Source organism: Hyperoodon ampullatus (genome assembly GCF_949752795.1).
Source record: "Hyperoodon ampullatus genome assembly, chromosome: 5".
Classification (NCBI taxonomy): domain Eukaryota; kingdom Metazoa; phylum Chordata; class Mammalia; order Artiodactyla; family Ziphiidae; genus Hyperoodon; species Hyperoodon ampullatus.
In genome coordinates this window covers 38,287,085-38,311,284 of record NC_136918.1, presented here as the reverse complement: position 1 = coordinate 38,311,284, position 24,200 = coordinate 38,287,085, and the positions used below count along the sequence as shown (strand labels likewise).

Here is a 24,200-nt window from a genome sequence, read left to right as displayed (position 1 = left end):
GAGAAGCCTACGCACCTCAACAAAGAGTAGCCCCCACTCATGGCAACTAGAGAAAGCCCACACGCAGCAAGACCCAACGCAGCCAATAAATAAATAAATAAGAATAAAAAAGTAAATATTACCCTCTTTAAAAAATTCTGTTTGAACTGTTATTCCTTTAACTGGGTCTGGTTGGTGGTGGATTATGACAGGCCAAAGTAAGGGAGTAGGGAACTTGGCAAACAAGCCCTCCTGCAGCCTCCTCTTGTCAAGCAAGGCAGAAGCGAATCCACATGGGAGGCAGCCCACATCCTCTTGGTTTCCAGTCCCCAGTGACATGGACACTGCTGCTCAAACTTTGTCAACAGGTCGGGGACATGAGAAATAAAACCCAAAGAGCCAAACTAACAACCACATTGTCTTGGACAAGATGAGAAGATTCTGGTGGGAGGTGAGCCAGGATGCTTTGGGTGGATGTTTTCTACCAGGCTGCGAGGTACTGCCTTTTTGTTTTCAGCACAGAGGGTGGAGCAGAAGACCAGCTGAGAATGGCAAACACATGAAGCCTGGATCGTTTTCTGACGTGCACTGTGTGATTTCATCCTTTTATCCTACAGTTGTACATTTCCAGGAAAACTGACACCTGGATTTAAAAAAACAAAAAAGTGCAAAAATCTAGAATGGTAAGACATAAAGAATGTTTGAACCCCCTATGCGAGACCCCCACACCTGGCACGGGCCTCCAAAATGACTGCTATTCCAAAAGGTTGTGAATTTTAAGCGGCTCACTCATTTACTTAATGCATTCCACAAACGTTCATCAAATGCTCTGAGGTACCGTGGTAGGCACAGCAACAGAGAAATGAATAAGGCATAGTCCTTGCCCTAAAGGACTTGAAGTATAGCAAGTCAATCATGTTTCAAAGAATAAAAATGGAAACGTGTGGATCTGGACCCATGTACCTAAAACTGTACCTCATTGCTCCTCTAGAGGATGTTTTCTCAGGACTAGGCATGCATCAAGAACAGCAAGGGTAAAATCAGCCTAACCCTGAAGTCTTACTAAGCCATCTGCCACTAGAGAAATTTTACATCCTGAGTTGTATTTTAAAACAGTATATTGGCTCCAGAAATGCATTGGGCATGAGAAAGGGCATCCAAAGTTCAAGTGCCACTGTCTTTTGGTTGAGTCAAGTAGGCACTTGGTGAAACCGTCCTGGAGTTTGAACCCCCTATGTAAGGCTTCCACACCTAGCACTCCAGCTTCCCCTCCACAGATCCCATCTGAGAAGGCTTCCAGCCCAGTTTGGCTATCAGGTCCCTGCAGTCTCCAGTGAAAACCCCATTTCTGAACATGGTTCTCCATTCCCCCACCTGTAATTCCCTCCCACCTCCTTCGCATTTCCATACATCCTATCCATCCTTCAAATTGCAATCTTCCTTTGAAACCTTCCCTTTTGGGTTGAGTTATCATCCTGAACTACTGGAACGATGACTGTGTCATTGGGACGTTCATTTATTTAAAGCTAATTTATTGAGCACCTCTTACTTATCAGGCAGAAGATTCTGTGTTATGCGATTACATCTGCACATATCTATACCCTTTACTGGAATGTGAGTCCTCCACCCCAAGGCTCTGTCTCATTCTTAATCCACCACATTTTCAAGCACAATATTTTAAAAGACCTGCATAGGTTGCGTTGATGATGAGAAGCATGAAGTCTGGCAAGTGTCCCGAACATTCCAGATTTGTAGTCACCATCACACAAACCAGGTTAAGGCAATAGAGATAGTAAGGGTAAGGCTTGGAGAGACTCTCCAAAAGACACACCACTAAAACATAATGCCTGGCTCGCCAGGGATGAGAAAGAGGAAAGAGTTAAAAGCACTCTGAAGTTCTGAGCCTCAAAGATGGACTCTAAGGACCAAATGGTCCTCAGAAGCCAAAAACATGAGAGTTAGCAAGGGAAGTTGCTTTGAAGGTAGGGGAGGTGATGTTGTTTGAGGGCATGAAGGACACAGGTACAGGCACCCAGTACTCAGGGAGAGGGGTCAAGCTGTCTTGCTACTTTGCAGCCACACAGAGGCTAGCACATTTAGATAATTCCCAATGGCCACTGCACATTCAGATGCACCAAGGGACATGTTGAGAACTTCATGGTTGTCTTTTTCTGTATAAACCTCAAGATTCTGTGATGTGCTCTGGACCATCGGCCGTGAAGATGGCCTGAAGTTACCCCACAGTATTACAGGAAAAATCAGAGGGAAGAAATTTATGCACAAAGTATAAAACCTGATGTAAGTCAGAAAGAAAAATACCATATGATATCACTTATATGTGGAATCTAAAATACAACACAAATGAACTTATCTATGAAACAGAAGCAGATTCACAGACATAGATAACAGACTTGTGGTTGCCAAGGGGGGGTGGAGGGGAGGGATGGAGTGGGAGTTTAGGTTTAGCAGATGCAAACTATTATATACAGGATGGATAAACAAGAAGATCCTACTGTATAGCACAGGGAACTATATTCAGTATCCTGTGATAAACCATAATGGAAAAGAATATTAAAAAAAAGGTAATTGTATGTATAACTGAGTCACTTTGCTGTACAGCAGAAATTAACACAACATTGCAAATCAACTATACTTACAATACAATAATAAACTACAATACAATAAAAAAACGTTCGTTAAATGAAAAAAAATCTGATGTTTTATTCTTAACTGTATGAGTAGATTTCTTTTTTCTTTTTTTTTGCTGTGCCATGTGGCATGCGGAATCTTAGTTCCCCAACCAGAGATCAAACTCGTGCCCCTCTGCAGTGGAAGCATGGAGTCTTAACCACTGGACCGCCAGGGAAGTCTCAAGGCCCAGTACTTGGAGTTTTCATAGAAACCGGGCCTTCTATTGTTTTATATCTTTATGTGCTAATTGGATGTTATATCATCCTTCTCCATTGTCAGCCTGAAGTTTGAGCCATAGTAGACATCCCTAAAAATGTCATTATTTAAGTGTTTTAACGTTAATTTAGAGCAAATGTACATGCAAATACTGAGTGTCTAATATTGCAATCAAAACACTGGTTAAGAATAATAATTCATGAATCTCTACATATAGCTACTGGCCTGGATCACATCATAAGATTTATGGTTGTTTGTTAGTTATTTAGCCAATAAAACCTTTATTTGATTCATAATAATTAGACCAAAATAAATATGAGTACAGACAAGATTAGAAATGAGAGTGCAGTGGATGTAAGGGAGCTATACTGGGAAAATAAACAGTTTTTAATTCCTTCTCCTTCCCTAATCCAATTGCCAATCCATTGTAAAAGTCTCTGGTGCAATCACTTTGGATATTCACTAATTTATATTTTGGAGACATGACACTATTGGGGGAAGCTTTCTGGTGGAGGGTTCCTTTTCTGCTTCCCCCTCATCCCCAACTCCTGAGATAAAGGTTCCAGTAAGCATCCAACATACAAAATAAAGGAGAAAAGTAAGATATACAATAAGTTTTTAAATATCAACTCTAGTTTTCAATTGTCCACATGACACAGCCATGTATCCTTTAAAGCTCAGCATAAGTCACCTTTTGGTTGTTTTTACCAGCATTCTCAAGCAGCACTCATGGCCCCCTTAAATGATACTCAGTAGCACTTTACCCAAGCCTCTGCTATGACATTTATCACTTTCATCTATAGTTGAATTCTGTCCAGAGCCAGACAGTGAGCCTGTCGGTCAGGGGATAGAAGGGGAATAAGTGGCCTACTTGATCAGAGGAGACACACACTCAGTGTTGGCTGTTTTCAAGGTGAAAGGGGAGGCCACAGATGCCTCCTATTCTGACAGCAAAATGCCTGCATGAGCCATTTTCAAAGCCTGGAATGATAAAGCCATGTTACACCCACGACTCCTCATGCCAAGCTCTAACACTTCAAACATCGCGAGGCTATTCTTCACGTTATAGAGTTGATAACATTGCACTCTTCCACCCCTGGGTCTCTGTTCATGCTGCTCCTCCACCTGGATACACGCAGTCACCAATTAAAGGGGCACCAAGTAAACAATGACCCAGTGGTAGAAGAGTGTGTGTGTGTGTGTGTGTGTGTGTGTATTGGTGGAGGGGGTGTAGACATGATAAGAAAGTGGAAGGACTCATTCCAGAAATCTATTAACAAGATGACAGAGGGCTTCCCTGGTGGCGCAGTGGTTGAGAGTCCGCCTGCCGATGCAGAGGACACGGGTTCGTGTCCCGGTCTGGGAAGATCCCACATGCCGCGGAGCAGCTGGACCCGTGAGCCATGGCCGCTGAGCCTGTGCTCCACAACGGGAGAGGCCACAACAGTGAGAGGCCTGCGTACCGCAAAAAAAAAAAAAAAAAAAAGGATGACAGAATTTGGATGGAACTTTGTGAGGGCCTTTACTATCACAGTTCTTACACTTAACGGGCCACCTTCATGAACTATAGGAAAAACTAATTCCCACCTTTTCCTAGGCTGCCGGTTGCCTTATCCGGCCAACCAGCTAACTGCTGGGACGAAGTTTGGGGCATACAGCATCTTCACTGGAGGGAAGGACCAGATGCACACATCAGAGAATCGTTCCAGAATATATGTTGTCTCACTGATATAAGGGCTAATTCATTTCTCATCAAGACTGGAAACTGTCCAGAGAATGCCCAGAGCAGAGAGTGGCCAATGAGCAGTCCAGTGAGCCCCTAATCCTATGAGAATTGTATGAACATAAAATGAGATTTTGTATTTCTCTAGCTCTGTAGAAAGTGCAAAGTACCTGGTTACTATGGCCAGTATACACTAAATTCATGTTCAATTAATATTAGGATATTTCCTTCTTCCTCCTTTCTCCCTTAATATTTTATATCTCTGTGATGTAATTTAGGACCATCTATTTTATGTTAGGGTTATTTTTATGCATGATTTTTTCCCCATCAGATAATGAACTCTTTGGAGGAAGAGACTATGTCCTTTATAACATCCAGTTTATTTGTTTTGTTCTAAATTCCACATAATTAATGAGAATGGGTACTCACTCTAGATTTGGAAGAGGAGACTAACAACTAGCTTCTTCTCATGAAGTATGAGGCAGAAAACTTCATAATAGATCTCTAATTATGAACATAGTTTTTCACAGAACTTTGAAGAAAATATTTAAGAAGGAAGTAAAACAAATACCTAGACCTTAAGTATCTAATAGACTTTGGAAATACAAAGCAATTCTCTTTACTTCCTGTTCCACAAATTAGCTCCTAAAATATTTTCTTATGTACAACAATCTTCAGGTAAGCTACTGTTTCAACCATATCTTCGAAACTCAGATTATAAAATATGCACTGCCTTCTATTGTGTTAGAGAAGCAATCTGCTGAGAATCTTGTAATTTAGGTTTGCTATTGTATGTAATGACCAAATAATTTGGTCTATGATTTTGCTGAGTGTAAGCATTTTGGGGTATAGCCAACTTGTAAAAAGTAACCCTGGTGTAGAAATCTGGCAGGGATAAACACAATTTACACATAATTCAAAGCTTTACCATCAGTTTCCAATTCTTCCTTCATTAAGCCTTTACCAGCTGCGTGACTTCAGGAAAAAAAAAAAAGTATTCACCTCCCTGAGTCTCATTTCCTTATTTATAACAGGAGAGATTTAAATCAGCTAGTCTTGAAAAGTCCTTTTTGGGTCTGAAATATGGGAGCCTATGTAGCCTTTCCTTGTCTTTATTATTCTAGGAGTTGCTAGAAAACAGCTGAAGTGACTCATCTCACTTTACTCTAAACCACGTCCAACTCACACTCTGGTAGAAGTGAATATAAACATCAGAATGATTAAGTGATGTGATTGTTGGCAGAAGGGTGAAGAGTCAGCCCCCAGGAGACATGGGGTCCTTAAAAGGAATATCAGTGAACCCCCTGCATTAGAAGAAGTAATTTCTACTCACCCCACAGTCATTAGCTCCATCTCCACACATGCCTACATAATAACTGCAGGGGAAAGGATAAGAAAAATTAATGCTTAATTTTAATTAAGCTTAATGCCTCACTTGAGTAATTTCCATCATAACTAGCTCACACGCGATGTGTGTGTAAGTGTGTGTGTGTGTGTGTGTGTCTTGAACACATGTGGAATCAGGCTGAAAGAAAAAGACTTGGAGATAACTATTCCCAGAGGGATAATGCCCTTGTATATTTAAATTGTTTCAATCAATCAGCCACATGGAAATGATGGTGATACTGCCAAGGATGTCCACAAAGATGATCACACACTTCAAAAGAAGTCCTGTTGGATTATATCCACCAAGACCAAACTGAAGTGTGTGCTGTCATAATCACAGCACTTTCCACACCCTAATGCACAGATCACAACCTAGTCCATCTGTGTTTTGGTTGCTGACTGCTGCTGAAAGTTTAGCATGTAGACACTTGGGAGAGAAACATTTGAGAGATGGTTTAACAGATATAACTAGAGATATATACACATATTCTTGATGCATCTTGGAGTGAAAATGAGATAACATGCCCCCCACCTATACCAGTTTGGTGTACAAACACAACAGTATAAAGGGAAGAGTAAATTTTAAAGCTGTTACTAAAGAAAAGGAGTTTCTGATGCAAGACACACTGTCTTCTATTACAAGTAAATAATACATCGGAGGTATTGATTAATGGCAATACTATTAAAGGCTCAGTGGTAACTTGCCAAAAACACATGAAATAACACAATACAGGGAAAAATGAAGTTCTCAGAGAATTTCCTTATTATTAGTTGACACATAAGAAACGGCCATCTTTATTGGTCAAAAATGGTCACATGTAAACAGATTCATATGGTTTAACCTACTATTTGGCTAGTGTATATGAAAATCACCCTATAAACATTTGTTTGTGTTCATGTACATATCAAGACCATACACATTTGCTGAAAATGACTTCATTTCTTCAGGCATAAAGTACATATTTAGTCTTTATATCACACGAGGAATCTTACATCTTCTAGTGTTGTCTAAATAAATTCTGAACAAAGATCAAGATCTGGAAATTGAGAGGATAACTTATTCTGAGACAGCATATATCCTCCTGAATTGATTTTTCTTTAGGGGAATACAGCTTTTCAAAAGTGAGCATTTAAGTTGGCAACATTTCTCAGGTATTTGAGAAAGGTAAAATTACTTTCTTCAACCAATATCATATAATGACCATGTAAGTAAAATAGTCATTTTAGACACTGATTACTAACCCATCCTTGAGGCATTATGGGAGTCAATAAGCAGTTTTGGAAACTTCCCTAAGAATGCTTGGGCAACAAAAAATAATAGTCAAAGGCAGTCTCTTGATTTTACTTACTACTTATCAGCAGTTATCTAAGTTTCACTACTCTCTATTCCTTTTCACTTTCCAGAAATCTGCAGTGCAGAAATTGTAACAGTCCCAGCAAGTAATACAAAGGTCTGATCTCAAAAAGAACAGTTTCACTCTGATGTGACTTGGTCATCTGTAATTTTGAAGGAGATAAGAAAGGACTTTTTCTTTTTCTGACTTTGGCCTCTATACCCAAAACAGTGAAAATGCCATTTCATCTCCTTCCTGGAGGACCTGAAATTATTCACACAGCTTCTGATGGACCAACCTCAAATAATTCCAGGTGATAACTCGCACACTTCTCCATTTTTTTCCACTCTGAGCTGTACAAACCCCTGTTGTTTCTATACTCTATATCCAAGCAGGGGATCTTCCTCTAAGATATGCCCTATGGGCCACAGAAGGAATGCTCTCCGGGGTAGACAGCTTCTGAAATGGCCCACCTCCTAGTATTCATGATGTCTAATGCCCTCCCTTGAGTGTGAACTGGACCTAGCAACTTGCTTCTAATGAAAGGAATAAAGTGACGGGATAACATGTTACTTCTAAGATGAAGATATAAAAAATGGTCATACCTCTCTCCCTCTCTTTCTCTCTCCCTCTTACTCTTCTTGCTTGCTCACTCTCATGGAAGCTAGCTGACACACTGTGAGCTTCCTTATGAAATGACCCACGTGGCAAGGAAACAAGGGTGGCTTCTGCCCAACAGCCAGTAAAAAACAGACTCTTTAGCCCAACCGCCCACAAGAAACTGAATCCTGCCAACAACACATGAGTGAGGCTGGTGGCAGATCCTTCCCCCGCAAGATGACTGCAGTCATGGCCAACACCTCATTACACCTGTGAGAGACTTAGAACCAGAAGACTCAGCTAAGCACACCTGGATTCCTGACCCACAGCAATGTTAAAAAAAAAAAAAAATGTTATTCTAAGCCACTATGTTTTGGGGTAATTTTTTACACAGCAATAAATAACAAATACACTCTCTTTTCATGCAATAGCAACTACTTTAATTTCTGAAATTCTTCAACGAGGCTAGATTTCTGCCCAGGGGACATTCTTGCAAAAATGGTTCCATTCACCAGAATCTAAAGAGAAAAACAACGATTACAATAAGATTAGAGAGATGAACACTTTTTAAATAAAAGAACAGTCCTGAAAAATGATTCCTGGCCACAATTTTAATATAGCATTGGGTGGTGTGACATTAGACCAAATGTCAGGAAAGGGAAAAAAGAGGATTTAACACTTTAATATTTAACTTTCACTTTCAGTTTTCCATCACAAGTCTATTACTTTGTTCCAGGCCATTTTTCCAAGATGGGGTAAGCTCTAATGAATAAAAAGTAACTAAAAAGCAGAAGAGCATATAAGATTAAAATGCTTAAGGAAATACAGTTCTTTTTAATAAACACTGTCTCCGTAACTGAAGACTAAGCAGAGGAAAGAGCAATAGATCATGAGTTGAGAATCAGGGTTCTATTCCTAGCTCTGACCCAAACTGTGCAAACCTTAGGCAAGAGACAACCTCTCTGAGCCTCAGCTTTCCCGTCTCTCCAACGAGGAACTGCACTAACAGCTTTCTAGAAGCCTGGGGGTCTAGATTCTATGGTCCTTGGCTGGTAAGGCGACAGGACTTTCAAGACACTGCTAACAGATGGTTGCTGCCCTGGGCTCGTTCTCCACTTATATTATCTCCTTCCCACTGACAGCACAACCCTGCACGGCACTATTTGAAAATACACACACAGCGACAAGATAACAAATGATTTTGAGAATAAACCATGAAGTCTTTGTTTCCTTCTGCTGTAATTTAAGAATACAGGCAGGAAGGGGAATAGAGTTCAGCCTGACATGAGTTGGTGGCTTTCAGAGAGAAACAGACACAAAAAACAGGTAACATCTTTGGAACTAGCTGGCGGTTCTCTCTGCTGGGGAGGGAAGGAGGAAGGACGCTGGGGCTGGACTGGCCCCAGGGGCGGGGCGAGGGGCAGTACCAGCCTCAAACGCTGAAGAGGCCATGCGCATGTGCAGGATCAGGAGGCCTAGCGGGGCGGCAAACTCCTGAAGGAGCAGCGCCTGTTTGGGGGTGTTTATTTCCTAACTCTGAGGTAACCTCGCTGATCGTCCCCTTCACTGTTCTCTTACCTTTTTTTATCTCAGTAATTTGAGGAGCAAAACAAAACACATCATTTCTCCAGTACTTACTTTTTTTTTTTTTTTTGCGGTACGCGGGCCTCTCACTGTTGTGGCCTCTCCCGTTGCGGAGCACAGGCTCCAGACGCGCAGGCTCAGCAGCCATGGCCCACAGGGCCAACTGCTCCGTGGCATGTGGGATCTTCCCGGACCGGGGCACGAACCCGTGTCCCCTGAATCGGCAGGCGGACTCTCAACCACTGCGCCACCAGGGAAGGGAAGCCCCTGCAGTACTTACTTTTGGAAGCAAGCTGTTGAAATGCTGAAATATCACTTGGTATGATTTCCCACTCACTGCGAAATGGTAACAGCTCCCTCTTTCTCCATCAGGCACTGAACTGTTTCCAATGTTAATGTCGGTTTGCTAAACTCAGAAGGGCATTATTTCTACATTGACTCTTAAGGAATGTTGTTGCTTTCCTACATTTTATGGAAGGAAGTGTATTCATGTTACACAACAGGGTGAGGACCAGCAAATACACAATATGAAATTTACCCATAAAACTTAGACTCATATGAAGAAGATACTAAAAATGCTCCCCCCCCCCAAATTATATGAGCAGAGAATACTTTGGCAACATGATGCTCTGTATCCTACTCTGGGAGATAATACGTGTGATGTAGTCTACTGAGGAAATCATTCCAAGGTACCAATGAGTGATTCCAAGGAAGAAGAGGAAACATTCTTCCCTTCTCTTCCTTCTCCTCTTCATTCAACCTTTTGTTTCCTAAGATCTCTTACCATTCATTCATTCAAAAATCATGCCCCAATTTCTTCCCTGTACAATAGGTAGACTCTTTCTTCAGAGCCTAACCTGACCTCTCCCCTCCCCACAGGTAACCTCTTCCCTCACAGTGCGCAGATCCTCTTCCACATCCTGTAACCCCTGCACCAGTGCTACTCCTTTCCTGAAACCCTCTCTGTCCTGTTTTTCACCTGTCAGTGTAGCCCTATCACTGGGTTCTAGCCCCAGCTGGCTCAGCTCCAAGAGAAAGCATCTGATGACTGTGTATGCATTCATCATGTCAATAGCTGGTAATGGCTGTTGATGCAACATTTTTCAGAGGGTCTTACATTTGTGTCAGACTCTAAATTCAGATAGTATAAAAGATGAGAACCTTCATTAGAGGAATTCACTGGGGGAAGCATTGTATTTGGAGGAAAAAATATTTTGATGTACTAGACTGGGAGGCAAGGTGATACGCCCCTCCCCTTCCAACCTCCATTGTAAAACCGCCAACCAAAGACTTGTTGTAAAGTGTTCACTTGAGGCAGGGACTGGATTCCCTGTGCTTTTCTTGGAAATTGGGGAGAGAAAGTGGGGTGGGAGGGAGCCAGAGAGGCGCAGGAAAGCCTGAGACTATGATGCGACTTCTCCCTGCAATGACAAACCTTCAGGAGACGCATTAAGCTCATAAGTGGACTCTTTGTTAAAAAGTAGTGATGATCTATATTCAGTATCCTGTAATAAACCATAATGGAAAAGACTATGAAAAAGAATATATAGATGTATAACTGAATCACTTTGCTGTACAGCAGAAATTAACACAGCATTGTAAATCAGCTCTTCTTCAATAAAATAAAATTTTTAAAGTATACCATCTCTGTTAAAAATGTATATAGGTACAAGCAAACTAATTTTTCTTGAATACATAATGTTAAGCACTTTGAAAAAAAATTAGTGAGGATCTGAGTTTCATCACTCAGTGCAGCTGAGGCAACATGCATGGATGCTGAGGCAAGTGGGCTTGCAAGGATATCAGCACCAGAAATCCTCTGAAAGCAGAGACAGAGCTGTCCTCTTTCACAGTCTGTACAATGGATTTGAGCCAAGTTAACACACCTCTTCACAGGGTAGGGGTACGGCCACTCTGTACAGCTGTGCAGCTTGTATGCTGCACAAAGGTCTACTCGACACTGAACGATCTGAAGGGCTTGTCAGCCTGGAGGAAGGGAGCTTTTTTATAATTTATCACCTAGAGGACCATCTCTTTGAATTCACACAAAGGCTGAGGTGCTACATTTAGTACGGAAATGTCAGGCTGAAGCCCATTCTCCTCACATGAAAGAGCTGTCCCGGGGTAAGTGCACAGGAAGCTTGCTACCTAGAGAAGCCCAATATCTGTTCATATCATGTCACCGGTACAGTGCAGTCTAAATGCCCGTGGGTTGGGGGGTTGGATCAAACAGAATTTTGATTTCCTGCTCTTCAGCTCACCGGTGTGTGTTTTGGGCAAGCTTACCTCTCTAGGTTTCAGTTTTCCCGTTTGTAAAATGAATAGTTTGCTCAACTGTGTAGGGTAACTGAGGATCAAGTGGGAACCCTGGATGTAAATCAGTGGTTCTCAGCCACATCTGCACATTGGACTCACTGGGGGAAGGACTGATGTCAGTTCCCAGCCCAGAGATTCTTATTGAATCCGTAGTCTTGGTTTTGGAAGCTTAAAAACTCTTCTGGGTAGTTTCTACGTGAAGTCAAGACTGAGAAGTGCCGGAGGAAATGCTAAAAGCTTTTCAAACAGCAAAACTCTGGGCAGATGGGAGGGATTATTACTGTGGTGACTTCTAATGCTAAGAGAGAGCTGCCCAGGGTCAGGGCTGTATTCCATCTGCCCGGCCCATGCAGGAGCCTTGTAACATTCACTCACATTCTTTCCAGGCCCACTCTCTTGGTTCTCTACCAGCTTCCAGGTCACGGAGGCAGGGACAAACTCTTCGGGTTCATTGGCTTCAACAAGGATCACGTGGCTCCCTCGAGGAATCATTTCAGAATTCTTTGCAACAGTAATGGCTGTTTGAAGGTTGACACCTAGATGACAAAGAAAGTGGGCTTGCTTTGTGTAGAAACCTCTCAGCATCCAGAACTGAGCTCTCCCTCTTCTGCGTGACTGTACCACATTGTTGGTGCTCTTGGGGGCATTTATCGCTTTCTGCTTTTTTCATAACTGTTTATCAGGCCTATCTGTCATGGGTGCTCAAACACTACATCTGCATTTCCCTCCCATAACAGCATCATGTCCCAGAACATCGCATATTTCCAAAACATGCACAAGTGAATAAATAAATATTTAAGTGCTTTACGACTAATCCTCAGAAGACTGACAGCTGTCAGTGGTGAAAGTTATATGGGCCTCGTCTGATAACATAAAACTATTCTTGGGATCTGGATTCCAATTAAGTAAAGAAAAAAAGCACTTAGGGCTGGCCATGTTGGATTTGATCATCACAGGCCATGCCTACCCCACCGCCCTGAAGGACAGTCCAGCAGGGTCTCACCCCCTTCACACAGAGGTCTCACTGGGGTTCTTGATGAGAATCCCATTCTCTTCTTTCAGCATTTGCTGTGAGCCTATTAGCCCTGCACAGATCCTGGGTAGGAACAGAGGGCATTAGACAAAGAGAATGAGCTACGGTCCTTGCCTCCAAAGCTCAGGGTCGTGCTGGGCGGGGTGGGGTGGGGTTGGGGGGTGGCGGTGGAGCTACACATGTTCCCAGGTAACTGGAGCAGAGGGTAACAAACTGACAGCCAAGTTTTGTTCTCTCCGCCTCAGTTACATGAACTCACTCAGCTCATATGGTATTTTGCTTATGCCTGGGATACATGTAATTTGACAGGCTTCCTGAAACCCATACCGGTAATCATCGCAGTCCTGATGCGGGCCTAGCTCAGTTCCTTCAAGACTGGTTTTGTTTCCTTTTTCAAGTGATTCTCCATTATGAGAAGTCCCAGAAATGTTAACTCCGACTCCACCTTCTCTCTTTGGATTTGGAAGAAAGTCACTATTAAAGTGTATCCATATAATCTCAACAGTTGGAATTATTTCTTTGTTTTGAAATTTCTAAGTTTTATCAATGTAATACATGCACAGGTTTAAAAAATCAAAAAGAACCCAAAAGTTTATAGCAATGAAAACCAATAGCCCCTGTCTTCACAGCACCCCACCCCTTCTCCTTCTAAGAGGTAACTACTTTTATATCTTTTAGCTGCTTCTTCCAGTTTTTCAACTCCATTGTTTTAAAACAATGTGTTTATCTTCCAACTCTTCTGTTGGTTTTTAAAATTTTTTGTTAGTCATATATTTTTAAAACTTTTTTAGCTTGTAAACATTTTAGTTTAGTAGACATTTATTAAGTACGTACTGCATACAGGATACTATAGTAATAGTTGAATATGGAATCATTTATTTCAGCCTCCATCTGTAACATCCAGTAAATACATGACATCAGCCAAGGATTTGAAGAGTTTTCAGAATTTGAAATGGGAAGCTTGGAGTCTAACTGGGTTACATTAGGTAGTGGGACCTCTCCTCTAAAATATAATAAATCTCAGGTATTTTTTAAAAAGTAAATTTGGGAGCCAAGAGCTCTTTCTTGATCCCTCATTTTTTCCTTTTTCTGTCCAGAGTGGAGTTAAGATTTCAGGGAGAGGAAGGGGAAGGATAGGGAGACCTAGGGAACCAACCTCTGTGCCTGCTGTCAGTTCATCCTCCATGTTCACTGTCCTCAGCCTCATCTCCACCTTCCACAGTACATGACATAGCAGAGTCTCATTCTCTCTGGGGTTCTACAGGGTGAACCAGCTTTCCTCTTGCAATCTCTCTCTCTCTCTCTGGCTTGGTATAAGCTATAGCTTCTTCTATCCTGCTGATTCAGCTACCACTCCTCCACTTACTTTACATCTTACAGAAATATGTAGAAATCTCTCATCTACACTTATTGCTTCTCTAGTTTTCTTTGAAGCTATTTCTTTTCTATCATGTTAGTAGGACTTGGGAGGGAAATGATCACATGGTCAGTAAACTTCTTTAAGAAAAAAATTAGAGTTGAATTTCTTGATGAGAAATAATTCAACGTGGATAAGAATACAATGAAGAAACTTCTCTCTGGAGTAGAGTATAAGTAGTTACATCCTTCATTCCACAGTCCAGTTACTAAACTACTACTTTATTTTAGATCCTCTGTTAGGCACGTTGGTGAATACTCAGATAATCAGATATGAATCCTACCTCATGATCTTAGAGAATATTACAAAAGAAAATCCACCTTAATACAGAATTTGTTAAATTCTCATCATTTAACTTCATGACTTTCCATTATAAATTGGATTAATATTTTCTCATTAACTAGAACTAAAAGAAAGATTCCAAAATCTTCTCACCAATGTATTCTGCTTTCAGTCTCTGTTTTATGACTCTTCCTGTGTTCACTCCTTCAGGCACTTGGGTATCTCGGGATTCTACAACATTCTAGCAAAATCCTGCGTCGAGGCCTGTTGCATCCACTATTCCTATTGCCTGCAGTGCTCCGTCCCTGGATACTTGCATGGTCTGCTCCCTGACTTTACTCAGATCTCTGTTCAAATGTTACCTCCTCAGAGGACTTCCCTAATCTCCCCCATGTAATACGGTGCTCTCTGTCATTTTTAAAATCCTTTTAACCTGCTTTATTTCTTCTTTCAGGGCATTTATCACTGCCTGACAATATTTTATAGATTAACTTTATTAATTATTTCCCCCAATTAGGATATAAGCTTTGTGAGGGCAAGGATTTGATTTTATTCACTTCTGAATCCTCAGTGCCTTGAGGGGCATCCAATACATAGTCAAGCTCAATAGAAATTGGCTAAACTCATGAAAGGGTGAATCTTGATAAGGTATTTCTCCTGATTTCCCCCCCCCAAGTCATCTCAGGAAACTCTTCTACTTCCCCTTTATGATGTCAGTTTTTTATACATCTTGATTTTCCTAATTGGAAATTTCTGCTGAATATAATTTGACTCTAAAAAAAATCAAAACCCTATTCTTTTACCCTGTTTGAAAATAATAACTATATTCTAGGAAGCATGATAAACAGGCTCCTGATATTCTCTGGGAAAACCTGGGATAGTTGGAAATCTAGCACATTTATCCTCATTTTTTAAATTTTGTCATATTTATAATAATGTCTCTCTCACTGGTGCTTTTAAATGAGAACATCACAGTTTAATTTGTATGTGACAGCTGGGTGGTGGCTACACTCCACTTCTAGCAACATAAATCTTGTCTTCACACATGACCTTAACTTTCATTATTAAAATTTGTATCTTGAAAAATTACAAAATCCTCTGTGTTATGGGTCTTTATGCTTCCTCAAGAATAGCTAACACCTTGAATGTTAAACCGGAGAGTACCGTTCATATATTTGTGAACCACATATATTTGTGATTCTATTTAGAAGATTAAAATGTCATGGCGAAAGGCTTCTTAGAGATCACCCAATCCCACATTTTATAGATGGGGGAAATAGACACAGGGTAAGGAAGGGACGGTGATTACTGATTATATTAGAGTAGATAGACTTAGGCTGTAAATAGTAATGTGGAACCGAGGATATCCACATCTTGTGCAGAGGGGTTAATAATTGTACATAAGTGAGGATCTCTCTACCAGCAACACAAAATCAAAGAAAAGTGATGCAGATGATTTGTTATTCAATTTTCCACAGTATTTCTTTACTCCTTTGTCATAAACAATTCAAAAACAAACTTTAAAAACTGAGAAACTTCGAAAGAAAAAATAATCTACAGATTGTCCTCTGCTGAGGACAATTTATCTCCTGAATGTAATTAAGAATACTGAATTCTACTTCATATAAGGAACTCAATTTGCACTCACTACCTCTCCAGACCCGAAGGAGATGTACTACTGATTCTTGAAAGAAGACATATCTAAAGGATTCTGGAGGTCTTTCAAAGTGCCAACTGTATGAATATGATATTAGCATATGTCAAGGATCAGAATTTAGGACAAGAAGAAGAATTGGAAGGGCTACTAGGTGAATAAAGGGTGGCAAATGACACCTGAAAAAAAATTAACAGCCAAGTACAGACCATCAATCTGTGAAGGATGGAGTTAATGGGAGCTATGAGGAAGATCAAAGTCAGAAAAAAGAGGGACTTCTAAAAAAAGACTCGAAGTAGAGAGAGAAGTTATAGCAATCATTTGCCAAATCTTAGAATTCTGTGCACAAGTTGATGGCTATCAGCAATTGTAAGGAGAATATAGATGAAAATCAGGAGAAAAAAGGCCAGTTTTATCCAAATGAACTCATTTGAATGCAGCAATATTCTTACAAATCTGGGCTGCTGCTTACAGAGTGCATATGTTTATAAGACTAAGAAACAATACAAATCAGCTCAAAATCTGGCCCTGAAAGATGAAATTGATGTGAAAATGATCAATTACCTTGCTCTAATGCCATCTAATTTACTCTAATCACTTTTTTTTCTAAAAGATTTATCTTTTTTATATTTTCCTCTCATTGATCTGTCTAAGACCCCATAAGTGGTGCCAGCCCCCAGGAGGTGACAGAGCATCCCTATCTGCAGAATTAATCTAGGGTTCAGACCTGTCTCTTTGATTCTCCCTGAACACTCCTCATTCTCACCCTCCCTGGTCCTCTGACCCCTCTGTAGCTCCCTGTTCTGGCTTCTGAGGCTTGCTTCACACCTTCCTCTCTGATGCCCCATTGTGGTTGGGCTTTTCTGGCTGATATTTACTCACTGCTTCTCTGCTTTTAAGTTACCACCTCTGCCTTAGCAGATCTACTGGGCCCACTTCCCACCTACCGAGAAAATAACCACCTCCACATTCATTGATTTAGGTTGGTTTGCTCTGTGTGTTTGAGCTTTTAAAATATTTTTGCCTCCTGAAAGAGATAAATGTCAGTTAGTACCTGTTTCAGATCTGCAGAACCTAGCCAGCATCTCTGGGGCACCTTTCATATAGACACAAAAATAATCCTCCCCTCCAGCTGAACGACCACAGACATCCTCTGCAGGCTGCAGGAAAATGGAAACTGTAAAAAGATGGTGATGGCTTCCAAGGGAATCTAAGGGACTCTAAGGGCCCCAAAAGAGGGGACCTTAAGAAGCTATTACATGAGATTTAGCAGATGCACAACAGCATATAAGGTTTACTCTTCAGTGAGCCCAGGGACATCATGAAGTTGTCACAACGTTGTCACAACGTTGATATTTTTCTAGCTGCGTCTAAGGTGATTCCCTCATCAAGTTGTCCGGTCTGCAAGGCCCTTCCCCTTGGGTGCCTGGAGGAATCTGAATCATCCTCCAGGCCAAGTTTGCAGGGCACCACCTCTGTGGTACTTCTCTCCTAAAAACAGTATTTACTCCCACCTCTGGACTCCTGCGGTTCTTTCCTCAGCCTTTATTATAGCACTTTATGCAATATAATATGCAATATAATGCATATTATATCACATTTATTTGCACCTATCTTGATTTTTCTATCAGTTCACATATTCTTCCAGCACAGAGCCCAACATGTCTAGCTTTTTTTTGGCATTTCTCTTTTTCTATTTTCTTTCTTTTTTTTTTCCAAACATCTTTATTGGAGTATAATTGCTTTACAATGGTGTGTTAATTTCTGCTGTATAACAAAGTGAATTAGCTATATGTATGCATGTATCCCCATATCCCCTCCTTCTTGTGTCTTCCTCCCACCCTCCCTATCTCACCCCTCTAGGTGGACACAAAGCACCAAGCTGATCTCCCTGTGCTATGCAACTGCTTCCCACTACCTATCTATTTTATATTTGGTAGTGTATATATGTCCATGCCAGTCTCTCACTTCGTCCCAGCTTACACTTCCCACTCCCCATGTCCTCAAATCCATTCTCTACATCTGCATCTTTATTCCTGTCCTGTCCCTATGTTCATCAGAAACTTTTTTTTCTCTTTTTAGATTCCATATATATGTGTTAGCATACAGTATTTGTTTTTCTCTTTCTGACTTACTTCACTCTGTATGACAGAATCTAGGTCCATCCACTTCACTACAAATAACTCAATTTTGTTTCTTTTTATGGCTGAGTAATATTCAATTGTATATATGTGCCACATCTTCTTCATTCATCTGTTGAAGTACACTTAGATTGCTTCCATGTCCTGGATATTGTAAACAGTGCTGCAATGAACATTTTTTGAATTATGGTTTCCTCAGAATATATGCCGAGTAGTGGGATTACTGGGTCATATGGTAGTTCTAGTTTTAGTTTTTTAAGGAACCTCCATACTCTTCTCCACAGTGGTTGTATCAATTTACATTCCCAGCAACAGTGTAAGAGGGTTCCCTTTTCTCCACACCCTCTCCAGCATTTATTGTTTGTCGATTTTTTGATGATAGTCATTCTGAGTGGTGTGAGGTGATACCTCCTTGTAGTTTTGACTTACCTTTCTCTAATGATTAGTGATGTTGAGCATCCTTTCATGTGTTTGTTGGCAATCTGTATATCTTCTTTGGAGAAATGTCCATTTAGGTCTTCTGCTCATTTTTGGATTGGATTGTTTGTTTGTTTTTTTTTTGATATTGAGCTGCACGAGCTGCTTGTGTATTTTGGAGATTAATCCTTTGTCAGTTGCTTCGTTTGCAAATATTTTCTCCCATTCTGAGGGTTGGCTTTTTGTTTTGTTTATGGTTTCCTTTGCTGTGCAAAAGCTTTTAAGTTTCATTAGGTCTCATTTTTTATTTTTGTTTTTATTTCTATTTCTCTAGGAAGTGGGTCAAAAAGGATCTTGCTGTGATTTATGTCAAAGAGTGTTCTTCCTATGTTTTCCCTAAGAGTTTTATAGTGTCCGGTCTTACAATTAGGTCTTTAATCCATTTTGAGTTTATTTTTGTGTATGGTGTCAGGAAGTGTTGTAATTTCATGATTTTACATTTAGCTGTCCAGTTTTCCCAGGACCACTTATTGAAGAGGCTGTCTTTTCTCCATTGTATATTCTTGCCTCCTATATCAAAGATAAGGTGACCATATGTGCGTGGGTTTTTCTCCGGGCTTTCTCTCCTGTTCCATTGATCTATATTTCTGTTTTTGTGCCAGTACCATACTGTCTTGATTACTGTAGCTTTGTAGTATAGTCTGAAGTCAGGGAGCCTGATTCCTCCAGCTCTGTTTTTCTTTCTCAGGATTGCTTTCGCTATTTCGGGTCTTTTGTGTATCCATACAAATTGTGAAATTTTTTGTTCTAGTTCTGTGAAAAATGCCATTGGTAGTTTCATAGGAATTGCATTGAATCTGTAGATTGCTTTGGGTAGTATAGTCATTTTCACAATGTTGATTCTTCCAATCCAAGAACAGGGTATATCTCTCCATCTGTTTGTATCATCTTTAATTTCTTTCATCAGTGTCATAGTTCTCTGCACACAGGTCTTTTATCTCCTTAGGTAGGTTTATTCTTAGATATTTTATTCTTTTTGTTGCAATGGTAAATGGGAGGTGTTTCCTTAATTTCCCTTTCAGATTTTTCATCATTAGTGTGTAGGAATGCAAAAGATTTCTGTGCATTAATTTTGTATCCTGCTACTTTACCAGATTCACTGATTAGCTCTAGTAGTTTTCTGGTAGCATCTTTTGGATTCTCTATGTATAATATCATGTCATCTGCAACAGTGACAGTTTACTTCTTCTTTTCCGATTTGGAGTCCTTCTATTTTTTTTTTCTTCTCTGATTGCTGTGGCTAAAAGTTCCAAAACTAAGTGGAATAATAATGGGGAGATTGGGCAACATTGTCTTGTTCCTGATTTTAGAGGAAATTGTTTCAGTTTTTCACCATTGAAAACGATGTTGGCTGTGGGTTTTTCATTTACGGACTTTATTATGTTGAGGTAGCTTCCCTATATGCCTACTTTCTGGAGAGTTTTTGTCATAAATGGGTGTTGAATTTTGTTGAAAAATTTTTCTGCATCTATTGAGATGATCATATGGTTTTTCTCCTTCAGTTTGTTAATATGGTTTATCACATTGATTGATTTGTGTATATTGAAGAACCCTTGCATTCCTGGGATAAACCCTACTTGATTATAGTGTATGATCCTTTAACGTGCTGTTGGATTCTGTTTGCTAGTAGTTTCTTCAGGATTTTTGAATGTATGTTCATCAGTGATATTGGCCTGTAGTTTTCTTTTTATATGGTATCTTTGTCTGGTTTTGGTATCAGAGTGATGGTGACCTAATAGAATGAGTTAGGGAGTGTTCCTCCCACTGCTATATTTTGGAAGAGTTTGAAAAGGATAGGTGTCAGCTCTTCTCTAAATGTTTGATAGAATTCGCCTGTGAAGCCACCTGGTCCTGGGCTTTTGTTTGTTGGAAGATTGTTAATCACCGTGTCAATTTCAGTGCTTGTGATTGGTCTGTTTATATTTTCTATTTCTTCCTGGTTCAGCCTCAGAAGGTTGTGTTTTTTAAGAATTTGTCCATTTCTTCCAGGTTGTCCATTTCTTTGGCATATAGTTGCTTGTAGTAATCTCTCATGATCCTTTGTATATCTGCGGTGTCAGTTGTTACTTCTCCTTTTTCATTTCTAATTCTGTTGATTTGAGTCTTCTTTTTTTACTTGATGAGTCTGGCTAATGGTTTATCAATTTTGTTTATCTTCTCAAAGAACAAGTTCCCATTGTTTTTGGTGTCTGCCCGGAGCTTTTAGTTTTATTGATCTTTGCTATTGTTTCCTTCATTTCTTTTTCATTTATTTCTGATCTGATCTTTATGATCACTTTCCTTCTGCTAACTTTGTTTTTTTGTTGTTGTTGTTCTTCTTTCTCTAATTGCTTTAGGTGCAAGGGTAGGTTGTTTATTTGAGATATTTGTTGTTTCTTGAGGTAGGATTGTATTGCTATAAACTTCCCTCTTAGAACTGCTTCTGCTGCATCCCATAGGTTTTGCGTTAGTGTGTTTTCATTTTCATTTGTTTCTAGATATTTTTTTATTTCCTCTTTGATTTCTTCAGAGATCTTTTGGTTATTTAGTAGCATACTGTTTAGCTTCCATGTGTTTGTACTTTTTACAGTTTTTCTTTTCTTATAATTGATAACTAGTCTCATAGTTTTGTGGTTGGAAAAGGTACTTGGTATGATTCCTATTTTCTTAAATTTACCAAGGCTGGATTTGTGACCCAAGATATGATCCACCCTGGAGAATGTTCCATGAGCACTTAGAATAAAGTGTATTATGTTGTTATGGATGGAATGTCCTCTATATATCAAGTCCATCTGGTTTAATGTGTCACTTAAAGCTTGTGTTTCCTTATTTATTTTCATTTTGGATGATCTGTCCATTGCTGAAAGTGGTTGTTAAAGTCCCCTACTGTTATTCTGTTACTGTCAACTTCCTCTTTTATGGCTGTTAGCATTTGCCTTATGTATTGAGGTTCCCTATATTGGGTGCATAAATATTTACAATTGTTATACCTTCTTCTTGGATTGATCCCTTGATCATTATATAGTGTCCTTCCTTGTCTCTTGTAATAGTCTTTATTTTAAAGTCTTTTTTTTTCTGATATGAGAATTGCTACTCCAGCTTTCTTTTTTTTTTTTTTTTTTTTTTGCGGTATGTGGGCCTCTCATTGTTGTGGCCTCTCCTGTTGCGAAGCACAGGCTCCGGACGCGCAGGCTCAGCAGCCATGGCTCACGGGCCCAGCCGCTCCGCGGCATGTGGGATCTTCCCAGACCGGGGCACGAACCCGTGTCCCCTGCATCGGCAGGCGGACTCTCAACCACTGCGCCACCAGGGAAGCCCTCCAGCTTTCTTTTGATCCCCATTTGCATGGAATATCTTTTTCCATCTCCTCACTTTCAGTCTGTATGTGTCCCTAGGTCTGAAGTGGGTCTCTTGTAGACAGCATATATACGGGGTCATGTTTTTGTATCCATTCAACCAGTCTATGTCTTTTGGTTGGAGCATTTAATCCATTTACATTTAAGGTAATTATCGATATGTATGTTCCTATTACCATTTCTTAATTGTTTTGAGTTTGTTTTTGTAGGTCTTTTCCTTCCCTTGTGTTTCCTGCCTAGAGAAGTTCCTTTAGCATTTGTTGTAAAACTCATTTGGTGGTGCTGAATTCTCTTAGTTTTTGCTTGTCTGTAATGGTTTTAATTTCTCCATCAAATCTGAATGAGATCCTTGCTGGGTAGAGTAATCTTGATTGTAGGTTTTTCCCTTTCATCACTCTAAATATGTCCTGCCACTCCCTTCTGGCTTGCAGAGTTTCTGCTAAAAGACCAGCTGTTAACCTTATGGGGATTCTCTTGTGTGTTATTTGTTGTTTTTCCCTTGTTGCTTTTACTATTTTTTCTTTGTGTCTAATTTTTGATAGTTTGATTAATATGTGTCATGGCATGTTTCTCCTTGGATTTATCCTGTATGGGACTCTCTGCGCTTACTGGACTTGACTGACTATTTCTTTTCCCATGTTAGGGAAGTTTTCAACTATAATCTCTTCAAATATTATTTCAGAACATTTCTTTTTCTCTTCTTTTTCTGGGACCCCTATAATTTGAATGTTGATGTGTTTAATGTTGTCCCAGAGGTCTCTGAGACTGTCCTCAATTCTTTTCATTCTTTTTTCTTCATTCTGCTGTGTGGTAATTATTTCCACTATTTATCTTCCAGGTCACTTATCTGTTCTTCTGCCTCATTTATTCTGCTATTGATTCCTTCTAGAGAATTTTTAATTTCATTTATTGTGTTGGTCATCATTGTTTGTGTGCTCTTTATTTCTTCTAGGTCCTTGTTAAGCGTTTCTTTTGTTTTCTCCATTCTATTTCCAAGATTTTGGATCATCTTTACTATCATTTCTCTGAATTCTTTTCAGGTAGACTGACTATTTCCTCTTCATTTGTTTGGTCTGGTGGGTTTTTACCTTGCTCCTTCATCTGCTGCATATTTCTCTGTCTTCTCATTTTGGTTAGCTTACTGTGTTTGGGGTCTCCTTTTCACAGGCTGCAGGTTCATAGTTCCCATTGTTTTTGGTGCGTGCCCTCAGTGAGTAAGGTTGGTTCAGTGGGTTTTGTAGGCTTCCTGGTGGAGGGGACTGGTGCCTGTGTTCTGGTGGATGAGGCTGGATCTTGTCTTTCTCGTGGGCAGGACCATGTCCAGTGGTGTGTTTTGGGGTACCTGTGAAATTAGTAATACTTTAGGCAGCCTCTGTGCTAATGGATGGGGTTGTGTTCCTGTCTTGCTAGCTGTTTGGCATGGGGCGTCCAGCACTGGAGGTTACTGGCCGTTGGGTGGAGCTGGGTCTTAGCATTGAGACGGAGATCTCTCGGAGAGCTCTTGCCAATTGATATTACATGGGGCTGGGATGTCTCTGGTGGTCCAGATTCTGAACTCGGCTCTCCCACCTCAGAGGCTCAGGCCTGATACCAGGCCAGAGCACCAAGACCCTATCAGCCACATGGCTCCAAAGAAAAAGGAGGAAAATAGAAAGAAAAATATAATAATAAATTTTAAAAATAAAATTATTAAAATAAAAAAATTAAAAAGTAATAATAATTAAATAAAAGAAGAGAGCAACCAAACCAATAAACAAAACCACCAATGATAACAAGCACTAAAAACTATATTAAGATAAACATAAAAATCAGAAACAGGTCAGTTGCAGACTGCAAACCTTAAGTCTACAGCTGAGCTGCTCCCAAAATCCACCACCTCAATTTTGGGATGATTCGTTGTCTATTCAGGTATTCCACAGATGCAGGGTACATCAAGTTGATTGTTGGGATTTAGTCCACTGCTCCTGAGGCTGCACAGAAAAATTTCCCTTTGTCTTCTTTGTCCGCACAGCTCCTGGAGTTCAACTTTGAT

At 40.2% G+C, this 24,200-nt stretch overlaps 1 pseudogene across 1 annotated transcript in view; it reads right to left on the bottom strand.

Moving 5' to 3' along the window:
• LOC307053709 (putative cation-transporting ATPase 13A5) overlaps positions 1-24,200 on the bottom strand; it is a 104,941-nt pseudogene that overhangs the window by 23,650 nt on the left and 57,091 nt on the right. Inside the window, exons 20-26 of the transcript in view lie at positions 17,270-17,425; positions 13,190-13,395; positions 12,205-12,365; positions 9,794-9,919; positions 8,368-8,447; positions 5,943-5,985; positions 3,758-3,867 (exon numbers count right to left, since the gene is read on the bottom strand). The product of the transcript in view is annotated as a putative cation-transporting ATPase 13A5 (transcript). The remainder of the gene's footprint in view (positions 1-3,757; positions 3,868-5,942; positions 5,986-8,367; positions 8,448-9,793; positions 9,920-12,204; positions 12,366-13,189; positions 13,396-17,269; positions 17,426-24,200) is intronic.